At 62.7% G+C, this 20407-nt stretch overlaps 2 protein-coding genes across 2 annotated transcripts in view; one reads left to right on the top strand and one right to left on the bottom strand.

Moving 5' to 3' along the window:
- The window catches only part of FLRT1 (fibronectin leucine rich transmembrane protein 1), a 73175-nt gene extending 59237 nt beyond the window's left edge, over positions 1–13938 (bottom strand). Inside the window, exon 1 of the mRNA XM_045775861.2 lies at positions 13807–13938. The gene's annotated coding sequence lies outside the window, so the exon portion shown is untranslated. The remainder of the gene's footprint in view (positions 1–13806) is intronic.
- The window catches only part of MACROD1 (mono-ADP ribosylhydrolase 1), a 148269-nt gene that overhangs the window by 101563 nt on the left and 26299 nt on the right, over positions 1–20407 (top strand).

The following is a 20407-nucleotide window of genomic DNA, read 5'->3' as shown; positions in this document are numbered from 1 at the left end:
CTGACCAGCTGCTGTGAGGCTCTCCCTGCGCCGGGTTTGCACGGAGCCCCATGAAGGGGGCCGTGCTTGCCAGGTAACCCGTGGGAGCCAGAGCCTGAGTGGGCAATGCGCAGGCACGGGCACGTCCACAGCCACATGGTCAGGAAGCAGGAGAGCGGGGACCAGAGTCCAGGCGGTCAGGCTCTCGGCTGTGTCCTACCGAGGGCTGCACCGGGCTCCACCCATGGGGCAGCGGATTCCCCGGGGGGGAAACTGCCCCCGGGGCAGACCGCACATTTCTAGAAGAGTGAGTAGGGACGGTCTTGGATTGCTGTTTAATACCTCCAGGCCTGTGATCCATCGTGCAAAATAAGGCAAGCAGCCCCCACCCGCACCCCACACTGGTGTGAGGGCCCAGGGAGGGAACTGTCAAGGTTGAGGGGCTGGGAGCCTGACACCTGCCTTGCCTGTGGGGGTCACCTGCGCCCTGGACAGGAGGCACTGCGGCCCGAGGGCCCAAGGGAGGGCAGATGATCACCCTCATCATTTCGCCAGGCCGCTTGTTATGAATATTAATAGCATTAATTATTTCTAATCCGGCATCCAGGCCTGGGCTGGCCGTGAGCGATCCCCAGGCCACCAGGCTCTGAGGGAGGCTTGACCTCCTCCCCGGGGCTGTAGGTTCTGGGACAGATCCTTTCAAGGGCAGAGCTGGGAGGGACACCTGGGTGGCTCAGTTGGTTGAGCGTCCGACTCTTGGTTTTGGCTCAGGTCGTGATCTTGGGGTCATGGGATCGAGCCTCACATCAGGCTCCATGCTCAGCACGGAGTCCACTTGGGGTTCTCTCTCTCCCTCTCCCTCTGCCCCTTCCACGCCCCCGCTCTTGCATGTTCTCTCTCTCTAAAATAAATAAATAAAATATCTGGGGGCGGGGGCAGAAAGGGCAGAGCTGGGAGAGCGGGGGTCTAGCCCAGCACAGCCACAGCGATAAGGGAATCTGCCGACAGGACTTGACCTAGTGGTTCTCCTACGAAGGGGCTCACAGGGTGGGCCCCCAGGTCACAGATGGTGAAATGGCTCCAGCTTGGGATGAGAAGGCAAGCTCAGCAGCAGGTTTGCACCTGCCTGGCCCCACCCCCAGCCCCGTCCCTCCCTCACAAGCCCCTCTGACCCTGAGCCATAAGGATGTCTGTACCAGGGGTCAAGATCCTGTGGGGGAGGGGGAGGCTGGTCAAAGCAGCTGAGCTAGGAGACCTAGACTGCTTGGGGAGTCTGACCTCAGGGGTGTGGCCCGGGGACAGGTGCCTCAGCTTCTTTATTAATATCATAGGGATAATAATGATGCCCCCTTTATAGGGTCCTTGCAAGCATTAACTACTAATTCAGGTAAATGCTTCGTACCCAGCCTGGCATACGGCAGGCGCTTACTTCACTGGTATCCCCCCGCCCAATCCAGGTCCAGTGGTGACCGGCAGAGCTGGCAGGCCCGTGTTCAGTCCCCAAGGCTGTGGGACTTGGGCCAGTCCCCTTTCCCCATCCTGTGCCTCAGCTCCCCTGACAGCACACTGGGAGTACAGCCCCGTGGCCTCTGAGGCTCCTTCCAGTGACTATCGGAGGGGGCGGCTCAGCCCCACTTCCTGAGGGTTCCATCACCCCCTCCACTGCTCCCTCCCGCTGGGACCTTTGGGCCTCACCCACAAAGTGCAGGCAACCATCCCACCCGTTGGATGGATAGGGACCCGGCGGGGGAAGCTACATGTAAGACACAGTCTGCTCAAAGCCACCCTGTGGCGGGCCCCCTCGTCATCTCTTGGGGCGTCCATTTCCTTGGCTCCAAACTGGGGTAATGGGGCCTCCCTCATACAGGATTGCAGTGCAGGTCAGTGAGGCCGCTGGGGGCTCCGCGGAGCAGGGCAGGTGGCCCGGCCTCTGCACACGCTGGTGGTTATGCAGGTACGGGGGCGGGGTGGGGGTAGCTTACAAACAGGCTCTGGAGTGGGGCCCGGGGCTCCTTAGAATGATGTGACGTGGGACGATGTCCTAACCCGCCCCAGAGCCTCAGTTTCTTTGTCTGTAAAATGGGGCAAAGAACTGTCCACAACTTGTAGAGCTGCTTTGAGTAATCGGTGAGGTGACACAGGCAGGTGCCTCCCAGCAGACACACTAAGAGTGCCCCGCATGACGGCAGGCCCCGTGGTCACTGTGTTTCCTGCTGACGCTCCAGCTGCCACACCCCTCCCCAATCCCCCTCCATGGTTGGATCTGTGAGCCAGGAGGGGGCTCCCGGGACCTGGCAACAGGGACGACACCCATCCTAGGCCATCGGTGGTTCCAGAGCAGCCCCTCCCCAGGGAGGTCCCCGGCCTGTCCTGCAGACAAGAGCCTCTGTCCCGCTGACCCCAGGTCAGGGTAGGGGCAGCGCGCTGGCACAAAGGCTGGGCTCTGTGTGTGCCCGCAGCGGGGGCAGCTGCCCGTGAAGGGCCCTCCTACCACAATGAGGCCTTTGAGCAGCTGCCGGCGGGAGCCGAGCTCTCCTTGAAGGCCTGGCTCTCATAAGCCCTGTCTGTCTGTGAGGCCACCCGGCCAGGGAGGCAGCTGCTGTGGGGGCAGGGCCCGCACCCCCCTGCTGCTGGGCACGCTCCCTCCCTGGCCTCTCACCGGAGGATCCCTGGCCAGGGCAGGCCGCAGCCCAGAGAGCCAGGTGGGGCCTCGGGGGACGGCGCTTGCCCCCATCCCTGCTCCGAAGTGACGGTCCAGGCCCCATACACAGAAAGCCCCTACCTCCCCTTCCCAGGGCTCTGTGAAGCCACTGCAGGCCTGGGGCTCTGCCTCCCTACGTCCCTACCTCTCTTAGCCTCAGTTTCCTCATCTGTAAAATGGAGCCTCCAAGCACATTCCCCACCTGACCCCCAACCTCCGACATCTGCGTGAATCAAACAGGATCTGTGTTTAATGCTCTGCTGAGGGCTCAGGGAGTGCCAGCTGGATCGCTACCCCATCACCGCTCCTGCCTGGGACCCACTTCCTCCCCAGCTCAGCCTCTGACTTGGGGGGTGACCTTGGCCTGGTGACCAAACCTCCCTGAGTCTTGGGTTTCTCCTTCATAAAATGGGCTAATGCCTGTTTGCAGGGCTGCTGTAAAGAGAGAGACATTTACCGATGCGCCTCTGGCTCAGGAACCCTTGGTTGAATGAATTCATGGATCCCAGAAGCAGCAACTCCTAGGGGGGCTGGGGAGGGGATGGAGGAGGAATGAGGGTGGGCGGAGGTGGGGCAGGTATGTAAACTGCAGCCACCCATGGGGTCATACAGGTGCTGGGGGGATGGGAGGCAGGCCGGGCTGGTTCCTCAGGTCAGTCAGGGAGGGCTTCATGAGAGAGGCAGCATTTGTCCAGTGTGGGGAGTGAGGGTGGCCTTCCCCACACAAGAACAGCAAAAGTGTGAGCCACGTCATCCACAGGCCTAACGGGGGAGGGACTGGAAGAAAGGCAAGTAGGCCAACCTGGACCGAGCTGAGAAGGTCTGAAAGGCCAGGCCGAGGGCTTTGGACTCAGTTTTTCAGGAAATAGGGAGCAGATGATGATCTCCAAGCCAGTGACTAGATTGAGTGTGAGCTCTTTAAACGTCTGGCAGTATCTGTGCTGGACGGACTGGGAGGGGGAGGCCCAGCAGCCCATCTTTCCCGCCACTGCAGGTCAGACAGACAGCCAGTTGGGAGTGTGTGCAAAGGAGATTCGGGCCAAGCAAAGCCACCCAGGGCCTGACCCTCTGTGGGGTCCTCGTCCCAAAGCCAGCCCTGCCCGTGGCTGCCCCAACATCCTGGGGCACAGAGGGGCTCCCTGCCGCCCCCCTGGGCAGACCGGTGCCCAGCAGAGGGGAAACTTCAAGAACCCAGAACTAGCCTGGGTTCAAACCCCACTCTGCCCTACCTCTGTGCAAATGGGGTCACCTCTCTCAGACTGTTTCCTCATCTGTAAAGGGGGGTTAAGGACGCCTGAGCCCCCCAGTGGCGCTGTGAGGATTAAGTTGGACACTCGAGGGTGTCTGCAGGCAGGGGACCCCTGTTCTCTCTCTGGCCTTCCTCACCTTGGAAGAGGGGGACTGGGGAGCAAGGGGAAGCCAGGTCTCCATGGAGCCCCCACTGGAGGCAGTAACACTGCTGAGAGAGGCTAGGGTTCGAATCCGACCCCTGCTCCTGAGAAGCTGTGTGACCGAGACCCTCTGTGCCTCAGTTTCCTCACATGTAAGAAGGGAATAACAGCTGGGCCGCACAGAGGTGTTGTGAGGATGGAGACACTGCCCGTGAACCGCTCAGCACAAAATGTGAGCCCATCGTCAGAAGCTGGCTCTGCGTTCCCTCCCAGGCCCTACAAGGCCAAGGCCACTTCCTGATTTAGGGTGCCTGGGGGTGCTGGGACTTACGCAGCCACACGGCTGGCCCACATGAGCGATGTGGGGCCTCCCAGTCACTCCTTTCTGGCAACTGGCTTCCCCATCCCAGCCGGTAGACCCCAGGCCTCCCAGTCACTCCTTTCTGGCAACTGGCTTCCCCATCCCAGCCGGTAGACCCCAGACTCTGCACCCTCAGGACCCAACAAGGTTGCCACTGCCCCCAACTCATGCCAAAGTCAGGGCAGCAAGAGGCCTCAGCCACACACTTCCTCCCAGTCCATACCAGAGTCTGGGGCTGAACAAAGCTTTTGGGGGCACCCCCTCAGTTGCAGGTCTGGGTCTAGGATCTCTGATTCTCAGAACCTCTACCCGTCCCCAGAGGACACCGCATCACCTCCCCAAGGCCTGCCCCGGCCCTCTGGCCACCCCAGCTGTGCCCTCCCAGAGCCCTGCAACCCCCCCAACCTCCTGAACTGGGAAGGGATGGTGCACCCCCCACTCCAGCTGCCCCACGGTAGGGCCCATGCTGCAGAAAGCCGGCTGAGTAAATAATGACATTTCCTCCTCTCTCCTGTGCTCTTCGCCCCCTTTCCCTTCCACAAATAAATTATCAACATGCCCAGGTCCCGGCGGAGCGGAGCATATCGCAGGGAACAATGAAAAAGCTTTTAATAGGATTCCAGGAGCTGCAGCCACTCGCTCACGGGCCCTAATGGAGATTGCTCCGTGACCGCGGGCCGCTCGCGCCCTCCTGGGCCCCCGTGCCGGCCGAGCTCCTCCCAGGGGCACGGGGTTCTGCGAGGCCCAGCTGGGCCACCTACTGACGTCACAAGCCAGCGTCTGGGCCTGGAGAGAAGCCCCCGGTGGCGGAGGGACAAAGCACATGCCCACCGCCCAGACTGCTCGCCCTCAGCTCATTGCGCCACCCCGGAGGTGGACCCCTCCAGGAAGCCCCCCACCCACCTCCCTCCAGGGCTCAAATGGCACCTCTGCTATGAGCCCTTCCCTGACTCCTCCTACCCCATGTGTGCCGAATGACGTCACGGGTTGGCAAAGGCCTGCAGGTGCCTGCACACAGTGGGGCCCCAGGAAGCGCAGGCTGAGGGTAGAGGCAGGGAAGGGCGCTCCAGGAGGCCTAGGCTCTGAGGCCAGAGGGGACAGCCCGTGGACCTGGGCAGGTCCCCCGCTCTGGGAGGGGCATGGTCCAGGGAGAAGCTGAGACGAAGCTGAGGCCCTGGGAACCTCGGGGTTACCCGCCATCTCTGCGCCTCCGTTTCCCATCTGTGAGAGCATGTGTAAGGACCCAGATGGAGCTGGGTCATGTCCGCCCCCTATGGCCGCCCCTCCTCGGTGTGACCTTGGCCAAGTCACTTCACCTGTGTCTCAGTTTCCTAAGGAACAATCGGGATAACTATAGAGCCTACCCCAGAGGCTCGTTGTGGGGTTAATCCAGTGAATACCGATGGCGCGTAGCCAGCACAATCCGTGTCCTCTCCTGCTAGGACGATGCCCACCATCTCCCATGCAGTCATGTGTTCGGGGGCTAACAGGGTAAGACGCCAGGTCCTAGCTGTGCGACCTTGGTCCAGTCACTTTATCTGTCTGGGCCTGTTCTTCCTTCTGTGAAACAGTGGTTGCGAAGCCTCAAGGAGATCCCACACGGGTAGCATGGCTCCGTGACAGGCGGTGTAGACAGTAAACACTTAGTAAAAGCAGCCATATGGCTTCTCTGCTGCCCTCATGGGAGGCAATGAGTCCCACTGGTCCCCAGCCTGGCTTCCACCCCGAGGCCTGACACACAGGAGGTCCCCAGTAAATACCCAAGGGGGGCCCTGCGTGACCCCATCCTAGAGGACCCAGCCTGGGCAGAAGGTGACCTATGAGACCCGACCTTTACCTGGTGAGGGGCCAGTCAGGAGCGGAGCAAACGCTTTGAGAGCCTGCCTGCCGGACGGGGTAGGTGGCCCTGAGTGCGGAAGGCTAGCCCCTCCCCAGGCCCTGAGCTCCTTGGAGCCCAGGGACAGGGGCAGTATCCCAGCCCTGGACCTGGGGGACCCTGTCCTGTCCTCCAAAGCACGGGAACCCCAGCTTCCCACAAAGCCCTTCCACGGACTCCATCCCCTGTTGTGTTCATACTGACCCTGAGGTGCACTCTGTCATTCCATTTCACGGTGTGCAGACTGAGGCAGAGAAAGGGATGAGGTGTCCAGGGGCACCCAGCTGATAAGGATCAGAGGTGGGATTCAAACCCAGGTCCATCAGGCTCCAGAGCCCAGCTCTTTGATTCCCCACAGCCCGGCTGCCTCACGGTGATCCCCACTTCCGCGTGGCCTTGGACAAGGCATTTCTTCACTCTGTGCCTCAGTCTCCCTACTCTCACAGTGGAAAGAAGACAAGCCAGACAGAGCTGGCCGGGCAGAAGGCCCCAGAAGGTGGGGCCTGGCTCTGCCCAGCCCTTTCTCGATGTCCCAAGCCTGGCAGAGTGCGGGGGGGGTCTCCAGGCTCAGAGTCCTGGAGCCGTGGTGTTGCTGGGCCCTTCAAGACCTTGTGGTCCAACTCCTAGGCTGGCAATAGTGGGGAAACTGAGGCACAGACCGCCCTACTGTGACTGGGAGGGTAGGGGAGTATGTGTGGTCTGTCTCCCTGGACAGGTGGGCAGTCTACAGGGGGTGCAGCCTCTGTGAGGAGGGGAAGTGCTTCCGAAGCCCCCACTGCTCCAAGGAGCCCTCTCTGTAGCCACAGGCCAGTGCCGAGCACGGGACCAGCCCCCCCACCCCCTACTCTGCTGCTGGCTCCAAGCAGGGGGCCCTGCCGAATGGCCACCTGAATGCTGGGCTCCCTCCCTGGGATCAGAGGTCAGGCCGCAGACCTGACCCTCTCCATGTCTCCTCAGTTGGAGCAGAGCTGGGGGAGGGGGCTATCACTCCGGCTATTTGTTCCTTTGCACCCACCCAGACAGGGGCCTGGGAAAAACACATGGGTGACAGACGGTGCCGTCCGGAGGGCAGGAGGGGCAAGGGGCTGAAGAGGAAGGGGCCTGGGTCCGGTAGCACTGCCACCTGTGCCTCTTAGCAGAGATGCCCTGGGGGTAGGGGTGGGACGTGCGGCTCATTCACTCACAGCCTGGCTCAGGCAGGGTAAGGGAAGGCGGGTTAGGTGTGAGCCTCTGGGTGCAAGAATGTGTGTGTGAAAGCTCACGTGATCGAGAGGTGTGAGCATGAAACACTTCTCTCCCTCCGTCCTGACGTGGCCCTGGCAGGACTGGGACCGTGGATAACTCCTCTGTGGCCAGCTCCAGGCCAGGCCCGCCACGGGCAGCTTCTCTGAGAGAGTGAGACCCCTGCGCCCCACTGAGCCTACGTCCCCCACTCAGGACAGGGCAGCCCAGTCCAGGAGCCCAGGGGCCGACCGAAGCCCACCCTCTGCCTTAACTGAGACAGGCGTCCTCGGGGCCATGGCCAACTCCCAGGATCCTGGGATGGCGACTGACCCACCAGCAGCCAGATCCCCTGAGCCAGAACCAGACCCGTCAGGGCTGACCACAGAGGAGTGTGTTTAAATCGAGGTCATCCCAGAAAAGCCAGCAGGCGGCTGCTGGGCAGGATCTGCAGGGAACCCTGGTCAGCACTTGATCCAGGACCCAGGAGGGCATGTCCCTTGAAGGCAGCTCAGTCCAGTGGCTTTCATCCCCAGGAGGTCCAGCTGGCAGGTCAGGCCCTCTGCGGCCACCCATGCCAGCTCCTGAGGGGGGCACTGAGTCCTGGCTCACCAGTCATGCACCTGTTCATTGACCCCACACTATGCTTAGCACCTACTATGTGCCAGGCCCCATACCAGGCACAGGGGTGCCCCAGTGAACAAGACAGAGAGACACAGTCCCTACCCTCAACTATCCTGGCTGCACACCCAGCCTCTGACTCCTCCCCCCCCAGCCCTGCCATCATTCAGGACCAGACAGCCAGGGGTGTCCCCCCACACCCTCCCCAGTGGCCCAGGATGTCCCCTACAACCCCCTGAAAACTCAGCTCTCCCCTCTGCTGGCCATACCTCCACCAGGCAGCCCTTGGCAGGCCACCCCCAGGAAAAGCCCATCCTGGCGCCAGTACCCAGCGGCATTTTTGAGGACATTTTCCTGGGCAGCATTTCCCAAGCATCACCAGGGATGGGGAGTGGAGGGGCGATGGGGGACGGGTTAGACAAGAGCAATTTGCTTCTGTAGATAAATGCCGGCTCCTCTCCAAAGCCAGTCCCCCCTTTCTTTTCTCTCTTCCTAGCTAGCACGCTTGCTCTCTTTCTCTTTCTTTTTTTTTTTTTTTTTTTTTTTTTTTTTACAGTTTGCTAAATCTGTTGTAATCTGGTGCCAACGATTAATTCAGGCAGAAGGAGGGAAAGGGGAGTGAAAAAAACACTGCCACGGAGCTGCTTCTCGAGGGCAACGCAGGCGGGAGCAGCCAGGGCGAGTGCCTCAGCGACCCCAGTTTTAATCCCGGTTTTTATTAAGTACAAAGCCATCCCCCCCACACCCCAAAGAGCCCAGCCGCTGCCTCCCTGCCAGCCAGGCCCCAGGAGGCACAGCTTTGCAGCCCCTGGGCCGCCGGATGCCTGGGTCCTGCGCTGTGCCTGGGAGGCAGTGTCCCCTAGTGGTTAGCTGAGCCCCGTGCAGCCAGGTCCTGCTGCCTCCCTCCCTTCTTCCTCCAGCCCACCCCTGCTCTGCCGGTGCCCCATCCCTGTGCCGGGGCACATTCAGACCCAGGCGAGGGTTTCTAAAGAGACCCCTTCAGCACTCGCAGCCGTCAGTGTACACAGGAGCCACTGTCCCATCACAAACAAGCCCGAATAGTCTCCCTCCCGGCCCATCAGATGCGGGGTCAGCCTGCCCATGCAGGTGGATACACAGCTCTCGGGAACAGGGACCCTGCGCCCTGGGCCCAGGAAGCCCACCTTTTCAAGGGCCCACCCAGGAGGACTGGGCAGACGGTCCATAAGGCAGGCCCAGAAGAGTCGTGCAGATGAAGACGGACAGGCCGGCAGAGACCCAGGAGACAGACCACGGTCCCAGATGCCTGAGGACCCTGCATACCCCGCCCCCAGCTCCCCACACCTGCCAAGGGGTCTGCGCACACACAGCCCCTCTTCCTCGTTCTGGCTGCCAGGCCCATGGTTCCTGTGCTTATCCTCATTGACTTCTGCCCCCACTTCAAATCCGGGCTCAAGCACCTCCTTCCACGACCCCCCAGCGGGCTCCTCTGTCACCCGGCCTCATGGGGCTCAGGGGGCTGACTTCCTGCTGTGTGGAAGGGAAAGTTTCTGATTACCGTCTGCCCCTACTCCCAACTGTATGCTCCCTGAGGGCAAGACTCAGGGTTACTTTCATTTCCCTCTAGTTTCCCAGAGCCCAGCACCGTGCCTGGCCCATAACCCGTGCTCAGCACCTAGCTCAGGAATAAGTGAATGGGTGAACGAAGGAAGGAACCCATAAATGAAGAGGTAAGGAAGGAGGGAGAGAGGAGACCGGGGTGCCGGCTCCCCCCCACACCTGCCACAGCAATGCCTATGGCCCGCCTCCCCCCTCCCCCTGCCCCACATCTCTGTGGGGTGGGAGGCAGCACAGGCAAGCTGACGGTGGGAGTTCAAAGCCCAGGGCTGTGGTGAATCCAGCAAACAACTTCCACAGGCGACTCGAGGCCCCCAAATGCTGACGTCATCTGCAGAGCCGCTGACCCCAGGGAGCAGCTGGGCTCTGGGGGCCCGCAGGCAGCGGTAAACAGGCATCCACCCGCCGCGCAGGCAAACACAGGCCTGCACAAACGCAGCCCCTCTCTGTGGAACCCTCTCCACTCCAGCTGCTGCTAGAGAATGGCAGACTGGCTGGTGGGGGCAGGCAGAGCTTGCCAGGGGCACCCCGGGGTCACACTGTCCTTCCCCTGTCTCCTCCAGCCGTCCGGCTTGCTCCCCACCATGCCGGCCTTCCCAGGGTGACTGCCCCAAGGGCCGGAGCAAGCCTGAACTTTGTCTCAGGGAGAACAACACAGGTTCTGGGGAAGGGACGCCCACCCCAACCCCATAGAGGGCTGTGCATCCAGGGCCTGAGGCCTTAGCCACCCCTGCCTTTCCATAAACCCGGCAGCCGCCCCTAAGGGTAAGCATCCACCCACCTCACTGTAAGTGTTTAGGACCTCCAGCCACGTCCACACCCCTCACACCTGTCCTGGTCCCTACATCAGTTCATGGCCCACAGGCCTCATCCTGTGAGGCCCCCAAGGCAAAAACCCCTCAGCCTCACCCCGTCCTTCCTGGACATTCTCACTGCCACTTGGGGCCAGGTACTGGAGCTGGCACCCCTATCGGCAAGTGGAGGACATCCCACTGGAAGTGGGCTTCAGTGGCTGGGGTGGGGGCCGAGTCAGTCTTTCCTGTGACCCTCGGGCCAGAAGCCCTTCATGAACCAGGGGTAGAGACCAGCGGGGCCCCACATTGCTAGGCATAAACTCTGGCCTAGGAGCTCCATATGCATCATCCCGGAGTGGGGCTCCCAAGGTGGGTGCCGCTAATACCCCGCCTTACAGAGGATGATATCTGAGGCCCCACAAGATCTAGTCACTTGCTCTAGGTCAGCAAGCCGGGCAGAGAATCCCTTCCAGGAACCACAAGTCCCTAGGACCCTTGGGCACAAGGGCTGGCCTAGCCACCACCCCCCAGCACCGCTTCAGACAGGTCCTGTCTCTGGGATCAGGACATTTCTCGGCCCTGACTCCAGGGCAGCCTGGCTGGCCGGCTGGGGAGGTGGCCGCCAATAGGTCCCCAGTTCCCAGAGGACACACAGTGGGGCCAGGCACACTGCAGGGCAGGGCATTCACTCGCTTAGCTTACTCTACTCCGGAGCCATCTGCCCCTTCCCCTGGCCCCGCCCAGCACCAAACTCCCAACCTCCTGTCTCCACCCGATGCCTCTGTCCCAGCTGACCCCTGGGCCTCATCCTCCCCTGCACCAGGGCACCTGCTTCCTGACAACCACCGCGGCTCGAGGCCCCTATGGGCAGTCAGCTGCTTCTAGGCCTGCCTCTCTGTCCCTCGACACCCGAGTTTCAGGTCCACGTGGACCACGCGTCTATCTCTCCGCTCATTTGGAAGCGAGTACAGACACAGCCTGCGCATCTTCTGTGCATGGCCTTACCCTGTACTCGAGGTGCCCCCTGCCATTCTCATGAAGTGGGACAGCCACTGTATCCCCCTCTGCAGGCAGGGAAGCAGCTTCCCAGAGGCTGCAGGCCTGGGGTCACCCAGCGGGTGACACGGCCTCAGTCACCAGGCCCCAGTCTGCATGGAGCTGCGTCTCGCTCCCCCTCGAGCGCTGGCAGCAGGTGATGTGAGAAGGTGGCAGCACCCCTCCCCACCGCCTCCTTAGACACAAACTAGGTGCGCCTCCCAGGGGCTTTAGAGAGGAGGCCTCGGAGGAAGTGTGAGGGGGATCCAGGGAGGGTGGTGCTGCTGCTGACGGTCAGGGTCAGGCTGCAATCCACCAACAGCCCCCTGGCGGGGAGGGAATCTGACCCCCCAAGCCCTCCAAGGCCTTTTCATGTGCACTTGGTACTCAGGGACCCCTTCCGCCCAGGAGCGGGACATCTGTCCATCTCACCTCATTTTATAATGTAGTCCCAACCCCCCCAGGCTCAGCCTCAGGTGGAAGGGACAGTTGACCCCATTTACCAACAGGGGAAACTGAGTCTCAGAGAGGTGGAGGGACTTGCAACCCGTAGGTAGGAAAGCAAGGGCCCACCACCGACCGCGCGTGGTCTAGAGGAAGACGCCGTAGTGCAGCAGCCCCCGGGGCACGCCTGGCTTAAACTCGCGCTGGGGAGGCTTTGCACGGAAGTGTCCAGTCTCTGGGCCTCTGTGAGATCATGGGGCCAGGGGGGCACATGTGTTCCCCCCACATCCACACGTTCCAGTCTGCCTTCCTCCCCTACTCTCAGACCTGCCCGTGGCTGGCCCTCCAGCCAGGATGTGACAGCCCCTTGGCTCCTCGAGCCCCTCAAGCCTACCAGGGCCGCCTCGCTGCCTGCCCAGCTGGGCAACGTCCCCTCCTGGGCGCTGGCCCTGGCAGCTCAGGCCATTTCCATTTTAAACCTCTGAGGAAGCCCTGAACAGTCGCCCACGGAGTCGGCACCAGCTGACAGGTGATGTTTGTGCCTCTCCTCCTGGGGCTGGCAGGAAGAGATGCAGTTGGCTTTCACTCCGGAAACCTGAGCCTGGAGCCCCTGAGTGTGGCCACCTTCTCCATGGCTGCTGGGCAGAGGGGCATGCCACAACCCACCTCCCTCTGCCAGTGGCATCCTGCATCCTGCGGGGCTCTGTGCCCCCACCCCGGCAGCCTTCTCCCCAACTCCTAAGCCACCTGGGGTGGGGGACCGGAGGGGCTGTCCTCTGTGCTTCCTGAGGATGCAGGGGCCAGGGTGGGGCAGGGCAGTGAAGGACCCAGCCATCCCGGCCCTCTGCCCCCAGCCTCAGCTTTATTTATTCACATCAGGGCTCTGGCTGTGGCCACAGGGGCCTGGCATACCTCAGCTGGGCTGTATTCTCTTAAAACAACACACCCCAGAGAGCCTGGAAGCCCTCAGGCTTGGGAAGCCTGGGGCAGCCCCCTGATATCCCAGCTCCACAACTTTCTCCACCTGGGAGAGCTCTGATCAGCCACGTTCCCTGCAGCTGGGCAACAACACTCCCCAGCCTTTCACCCCTGGGCCTCCAGCCCCAGGGAGGAGGGGCCGCGCCGGGCAACCAGCTTGGGGGGGCACCCCTCTGCCCCCCGCCTCTAGCACGGCTGCCCCCCAGCCCGTTCCACCCACCAGGTGCACCGCCCAGGCCCCCGGCCCCACACAGGGTTGACAGTCCACAGCGCGCATAGGGAGGGAAGTTGGAGCTTATGCCCCCCTTGAAGTCGTTTTAAAAATAAAACCTCGCTCCAACCGTGACTCACGCGGATGGTGGGGACGGGAGAGGCGCCCGGGCCGGCCGGCTGCCTCTCTCCGCGCGCCCCTAACCCTCTGGTTCCCGGGTGTGGGGCCGGAGCCGGAACCGGCCAGCCCAGCCTAGCGCCCCCTGCGAGCCGGGCCGCCTCCCTGGGGGCGCAGCGAGGGCGAGGGCTGGGGCTCCCATAGAGCCCCCGCCCTTTCCAGCCTCTGCTCGGGAGAGTGGAGCCGCCGGCCGCGCACCCCGCGCCTCCCCGCGGCGGGACCAGCGCCGCGGGCGCTCGGCTGTCGACCCGGGCCCCCCACCCCAAATCCCAAAGGCTGCGCGGCTCCCGCGGCGCCCGGGCAAAACGGGGTAGCCCGACCCCGCAGCGCCTCCGCGCACTCCCGGCCCCCGCCCCGCCGGCCCCGGCGCCCTGTCCCGCACGCGCGGACCCCGGCCCCCGCCCCATGCATCCCTCCTTACCTGCGCAGCGGCCGGGGAGGCGGGTCTCCTCGGGAAACTTTGCGGCGACGGCTGAAGCCTCAGGGGTTATTCCAAGGAGCGGGCGGGAACCGGAGCCGGATTGCGCCCAGGGGGGCCCGCGAGAGGTGCCCCCGGCGCGCGGCGGAGCGCGGTGGCGGGCCCGGGGCGGGGGGCGCGCGGCGGCGCATCTGCCCAGCTCGGGCGCCCGGCAGAGCCGCGGGGGGCGTGCGCGAGGTGCGCCCGGCGGCCGGGGTGCGTGTGCCCGGGTGGGTGCGCTCCGCGGGGCGAGGGCCAGCAGCGGTGCTTGCGCGAGTGACGGCGGCGAGCAGGGCGCGGGGAACCAGGCTGTGCGGCCGCCTCTCCCCTCGCGGCGGCGGCAGCGGCGGCGGCGGCGGCGGCGGCGGGGGCCGTGCGTGCGAGCGCGAGCGGGGAGGGAGGGGAGGGGGGGAAGCAGCAGGCGGGGGGGGGGGCAGGGGGGAGGGCGGGGAGGAGGCGACGGGGGCGGGGGCACCGCGCTGCGCACTGGCCAACGGGACCCGGCGCGGGAGGCTACGCCGCCGCGCGGGGACTCGGGCCCAGCCGGGGAGGAACGGCCTCCGCGTCCTCCTCCCCCTGCCCTCGGCTAAAATGGCTGGGGGCGGGGAGGGGGTTGATGGGAGGAGGTTGGGGAGCTAACCCGCCGGGGGCGAAGAGGGAGGTTTCCAAAGCCAGCCTCCAGCTCCCGGGCGGGGCCGGGGAGAGAAAGGGGTTCTCCCTCACGTGCCGCCTCCCCTTACACCGCTCCTCCCTGCACCCACTCATTCATCCATCTTTCCAACCACTCATTCATTCATTCATTCATTCATGTCCACCGGTGCATTCATTCACAAACAGGTACCCACCCCCTACTCTTCCTGTCAAGGTATCCGCTTCCTCCCTGCCCCTTCCCCATGGGGAACCCCCTCATCTGCCTTGCTCTAAACACCCGATCGGTCCCCTGTGGGGTGCTCCACGCAGCTGCCTAAGTGGGGAAGTGCCCCAGTCTGATCCCAGCCCCGCCCTTCCCCTCACTGGCAGTTTGTGACCTTGAGCAAGTTACTTAACCTCTCCCAGCCTCAGTGTCCTCTGTTGTAAAATGGGAGCATTAACAGCCTAACCTCCAAGAGTTTCTGTGGGGCTTGAAGGAGACCTGGAATGGAAAGGTGGGGAGGGCAGTACCTGGCACTCATTAGGGACTTGGGAAATGTCAGCACCTGTTGTGTGTGTGGGGGGGTCTGGTGTGTGTGTGGGGGTGGGTGGACCAGACCTCCCTCCTCTTAGTCTGGAAAGTCCCAGCGCTCTTGGCATTCTGTAGGATATTAAGGAACTCTGCCTCCCCAGCCTCAGGCCTGCTCAGACCTTGTCACCAAGCTCCGTCATCCCGTCCTGCCATCCATTTCCCTGATGGGTTGCTCTGAGTGAGCCCCTGCCTCTGCCTAGATACCCCCTCCCCCAAGGCCCCACTGCAGGCAGGTCCCCGCCCAGACTCCCCACAATCTGACTGGGACCCCTCCCCCAAGACCTGTCACCGTGTCTCCCATCCACTGTCCCAATGCCAGGCCCCTGTGAGATGCTTCCAGGGGTGCATCACACTCTTTTCTTCGCTGTCCTTCCAGGCCTAGCCCTGCCACCCCTCCTCTGGGATGCCTTCCCAGATTCTCCCTGAGGGAAGGTGTCTATAAGGGATACAACCCCTCTCCCCACTCCCCCCCACCTTCGCCTCCTGTGCTCTCCCCTCCCCCTTGCCCACAGCCCAGGAGCAGACGCAGGCCTTGCCTGAGGCTGCCACTTCAGTCCTCAGGTGAACACCCCTGCCTTTGCCCTTCTGGCCTCTCCCGCCTCACCTCTCCCTCGTCATTTCCCTCCCCTTAACTCCCTCTCTTCCTTGTACTGCTTTCTGCTCAATTCACCAAACAGCTATTTTTTCTCCCAATTTTTATTTATTGCCCAAACAACATTAAACCAACAATAAAGGAAAGAAAAATCACCCACAATGCCACCGCCCTGTGGCGTCAACAGCCCCATTCCTCCGCTCCCTTCCAGGCTTGTCCATGCACTGTCGGCTGTGATTTGTACAGAGCTGTGGTTTCCGTTCCGCCTCCCCAGACCCCCAGATGGACCTGGAGCCCCGGGGCTCCCTCGTGCCTCCATCCGGGCGCATAGCCCGTTGCTTAGGAATTAGGTGCCGTGTCTCCCCCCTCTTCTAAACTGAATCCTTTATAGGAGGGGCCCCTTTCCACTCAGTGCCTCCGAGTGGAATGGGTGGGATAGCTCTAGCTCTGTCTGTGGCCGTTAGATATCAAAATACCATCTTCGTAATTGTGGTTTTAATGGCTGCATGGTATTCCGCCCAGCCGATGTACCATCCCTTGCTCAGCCGTGGGTGGTGGCCGCACACAGTTCAGGGAATATTGATGGAGGTCCGCGGTGTGCTGGGCACTTTGGAGGCACCAAAGACCAAAAGCGAATTGCCCTGCTGGACCCTGCCCCCCCCCCAACCAAGCTGGAAATACAGCAGGAGGGCTGGTCCCCCGGACAGTGACAGCTTAGCGGGACCTTGCAGAAACACAGCACAGGGGCCAAGTCAGCTGCAGCATTCAAGGACAACTTCCCCGAGGAGGTAGCTCTTGAGCTGGGTCCTGGAGGGTCGGGTGGAATGTTCTGGGCAGACACCAGAAGCTCATTCCACCTTTGTTCCCAGGGGCTGTGACACGAAAGGGCCCGGGGTTTGGAGATCAGGAGTTCTTGGTGGGAGCTGGGGAGAGGGGGCTGGGGGCCGTGGTGGAAGAGAAGATGACGGGACTGATGTCATCCAGACCTGGGGGTGCGCGGGGCTTTGAACGAGCCTGGGGAGTCTGGCCTTGCTCCTGAAAGGAGTAGGGTGCCAGGGAGGCGTGTAAATACAGCAGGGACACTACCAGTCATAAGATTCTGAAGGGTCACTTGTTCATTCAACAGATGCTTCCCGAGCCCCCCCGAGCCCTCCCCCATGTGCTGCGGGGCTCTCTGAGGGCACAGTGGGTGGTGCCTGGGATGGGGCCCTGGCCCCGGAGGACTGCACTTGCTTAGAACCACGCGCTCTCAGACGTGGGCTCAGGGGCTCCTGGGCTCAGCAGGAGGCGGCACAAGTCACCCAGGGACGATTTGTGGCTTCAACCTTGGCTCGCCAAGCCCCAGCTCCTCCATTCCCAGGATGGCAATAACCCCGGGCGGCGTCCTCAGCCAGGTGCGGCGGGCCCCACCACTGGGCAGCCAAGGTCACCCCAGCCCTGCTGGACGCACCCCTGCCTCCTGCCACCTGCCTGTGCTCTCAGGAGCCCCCAGACCTGGAGTCTGCTCACCACCTCCCCGCTTACCCGCTGGAGGCCCTGGGCATTATCCCTGTGCCTCACTTTTCTCCTCTTGTTGGGGTCATCCCAGACCTCCTCGGGCTAGTGTGACAGGTGGTGAGGTCCCAAGAGGGGAGTGCCTTACACACCGTGAAGCTGTGGCCACAGGACTCACCGCGGTTAGACTGTCGTCACCCAAGGATGTGCTATGCTGGGTGCTGTTTGGGCCTCTTCTGGGCTGGGGGTGGAGGAAGGGTTGACCTGACTCTTGGGGGGAAGAGAGTGGCCCCACTGGTGGTCAGGGGGCATTACCAGGGACCCCTTCGCCCCGGGCTTTGTTCTGGTTGTCTGGGAACAAAGGCCCACAGGGTAGTGGTCAGGGGTCAGCGCCACTGGGAGGGCAGAGAGCCGATGCTCAGAAGCTCAGCTTCCCCCACAGGCCACAGTTGGGGCGCCATCTTCAGGGAGGGGTGGACCTCCATCCTCCCACCGGAGTTTCTGCCCCCTCTCTCAGACCTGGAATCTGCTCATCCGATGTCCCGAGGACAGTTCTTGGTCTTAGAGATCACTGCCCTCCAAGATCCCATGGTCCTCTGGGTCTGGGGGCACTGGAGCGGGGGGGCGCAGAGAATCTGTCACTGAAAACCTGTCCCGCCTGTCTCCCAGACTTTGGCCCCTGCATGACGCCCCATGAACCACAGGCACGTGGCCTAGGGGCAGGCTGGCTGCACACACCTGGCCAAATGGACCAGCCCTCGCCAGAAAGTTCCATCAGCTTCTTGGACTTCTCTGATCCGTGTCCTGATGCCACCAGAATCCCCCTCTCACCACCGTGCGCTAAACCTTCCCATCCTGCACCGCACAAAGGTGGGGGCTTCCCCCCATGTGTACAGGAGTGACGCCGTGTGCCCCAGGACTGAAGTTCAGGGAGAGCAAGGGGGCAAGGCCCCTAGCCCTTGAGGATGTCCTTGAGAGGGCGCCCCCGGGAGTGGGCACAGCGGAGACAAAGCCAGTGGGACAGAGCCAGCATCTCCTAAGGACAGCAGTGGGAGCAGGTGGGCCAAGGAAAAGTCTGGGGAAGCTGCGGGCCAGGGCAGGAACTCCCCGCTCCCTGCCTCACTTCCCTGCAATTGTCCACCTCTCCGGAGGTGGGGGGGGGCAGGGGGGGGCAAGCCAACTGCTCCTCACCCCTCAGTCCAGGACCCCACGGTCCTGTCCTCCCAGACCCCCCCCCAGCCGAGCCGAGCCCCTCCTTCCCTAGTGAGGTCCCCTTGTTCTCTCTGCCCCCTCCAGTTCTCGGCGGGGGCACTTCGCCCTGTCTGTGCTCATGTGCGATGTGTGGGCCTCCGTTCTTCATCTGCTGGACAACACTGACATCTCTGCAGGCGGGTGTGGGTGCGGGCTGGCCGCCTGTGTGCTGCCTCGAAGAATCTAAGCTAATACGAGACGGCGTTCGCTGATGGGGGCCTTCTGAGCGTCTGTCTCCCCAAACCGACTGTGAGCAGCTGGAGGCCGAGGCCTGGGTCCCCCACGGTCCTGAGTGTCCCCAGCACCTGCCGGGCCTCAGGCTAATCCAAAACAGCCCAGTAAGGCGATAGTGACAGAGCCGCCCAAGGCCAACTGTGATCCCTCAAACTGGCAACAGCCCCCGAGATGGGAGGGGGCCAGACACCCTTCCAGCCAACTGGACAGAGGGGAGAAGGGTGGCGAGCCGGCTCCCCCTCCCCAGCCCTGGCAGGACCGAGGAGGCTCGTCTCTGATGAGCCGGCTCTCCCTTGGGAGCCTCCTCTTCTCCCCACAAATGACATCACTGCCCCCCACCCCTCGTCTCTGCCAGACACCCGGGGCTGCTTCCCCCTCCCTCCCTCCCCAGCTATTATTCCCAGCAGAGGTAATGCGTTTTATGGTGATTTGAGCATTTCTTGACTCTGGCTATCATTCACCTGTTACACACATCCCAAGTTCAGGAAAGGAGAAGGGAATTGTGTCTTGAAGGGCGGTCCAGGTGGAGGGAAGGCATGCGCCAAGGTTGGTGGGGGTGGCTGGTGGCTGGTGGTGGAGGGCAGAGGGTGTGGAGAGGCGAAGCAGAGGTGAGGCTGGAAGTGCAGGCCTGATCAGGAAGGAAGTTGTGGGGGCAAAGGGAAGGCACATGCCCAAGATTTAGGGAAGCCAAAGGGCCTGAGGACGGAGAAGGGGAGGGCAGGGTGGAGGACGGAGGGGTGAGAGAACCCCCACCTAGGGTTTTGAGATTGGAGCCTCAGACACTCCTGCTGGGACCCTTGCCCCCAGTGACACCCCTACTCCAGCGCTGTGTGTCTCCTGACCCCCTGCAGAGCCCCTTTTTAGGGGCTCCAAACTCTGTCCTCCTCTTCACCTCCCCCTTCCCCCACCCCCTGGCCCAGTCCAAGTTTACTCCCTCTGTCTACTCCACCACACAGGGGCTCCTGGGGCCTGATGCCCCTGCAGGCCACCTCCCGGGGGACTCGGACAGCTCCTGGCCCCTTCCTCTTGGGTTCTCTCTGTCCCTCCAACAGGCTCCAACACCTCAGGGCAACTCCAGCCACTGAAGATATGCGGGTGGTGGGGGGGGTACCAGTGGGAGTGTGCAGATGGGGTGTCTTGAGCTCGGGGCCCCCTCCCCGAGTCCTGGTGGCCCAGGGCTCCCTCACCTGCTATCCACAGGTGCAGCCAGGCCTGGCAGGTTCTGAGCTAAGTGTACTGCTGAGATGGGGTGCTGGGAGGAGCCGGAGAGGGGAGAAGGGGAGAGGGCACCAGCCATGGGCTGGGGGGAGGGGGGGTCGTTGCCCAGCAACCACCACGCGGCAAGGAGGGATTCTTAAAGAGCTGAGCAGAAAGGCTGGGCTTTGGAGGGGCTGAGGCACGGCCTCGCATACCAATGGCTGCTACTGCCATCCTCCTCCCCTTCCTTCCTCTCCTCCCTCCTAGGAGTGGAGCCCCAGCTGGGAGAGCAGGAGGATGGAGAGAAGGGGCGATGGCTCAGCCCAGAGCGGGCCTGAGGCAGCCAGCGCAGGAGTCAGGCTGGGGTCCTATCTTGTGCTCACAGGATGTGGCCTGGGGGTGGGGAGATGGCCACCCTGAGGCCTACAGCACAGGGGGCGCCCTGGGCTCCCCAACCCTCAGGGTCTGGGATGGGAGACAGCAAGGACTCCTCACCCCCACCCCACCTGGCCCTGCCAGTGAGCCTCCTGGCCTCCCGGCCAAAGGAACACCAGTTTTAGAGCCAGATGGAACTG

The sequence above is a fragment of the Ursus americanus genome, chromosome 24, assembly GCF_024610735.1.
Source record: "Ursus americanus isolate L20-20 chromosome 24, mUrsAme1.1.p, whole genome shotgun sequence".
Classification (NCBI taxonomy): domain Eukaryota; kingdom Metazoa; phylum Chordata; class Mammalia; order Carnivora; family Ursidae; genus Ursus; species Ursus americanus.
The sequence above is the reverse complement of the archived record's forward strand: the minus strand, read 5'-3'. Positions and strand labels throughout refer to the sequence as shown.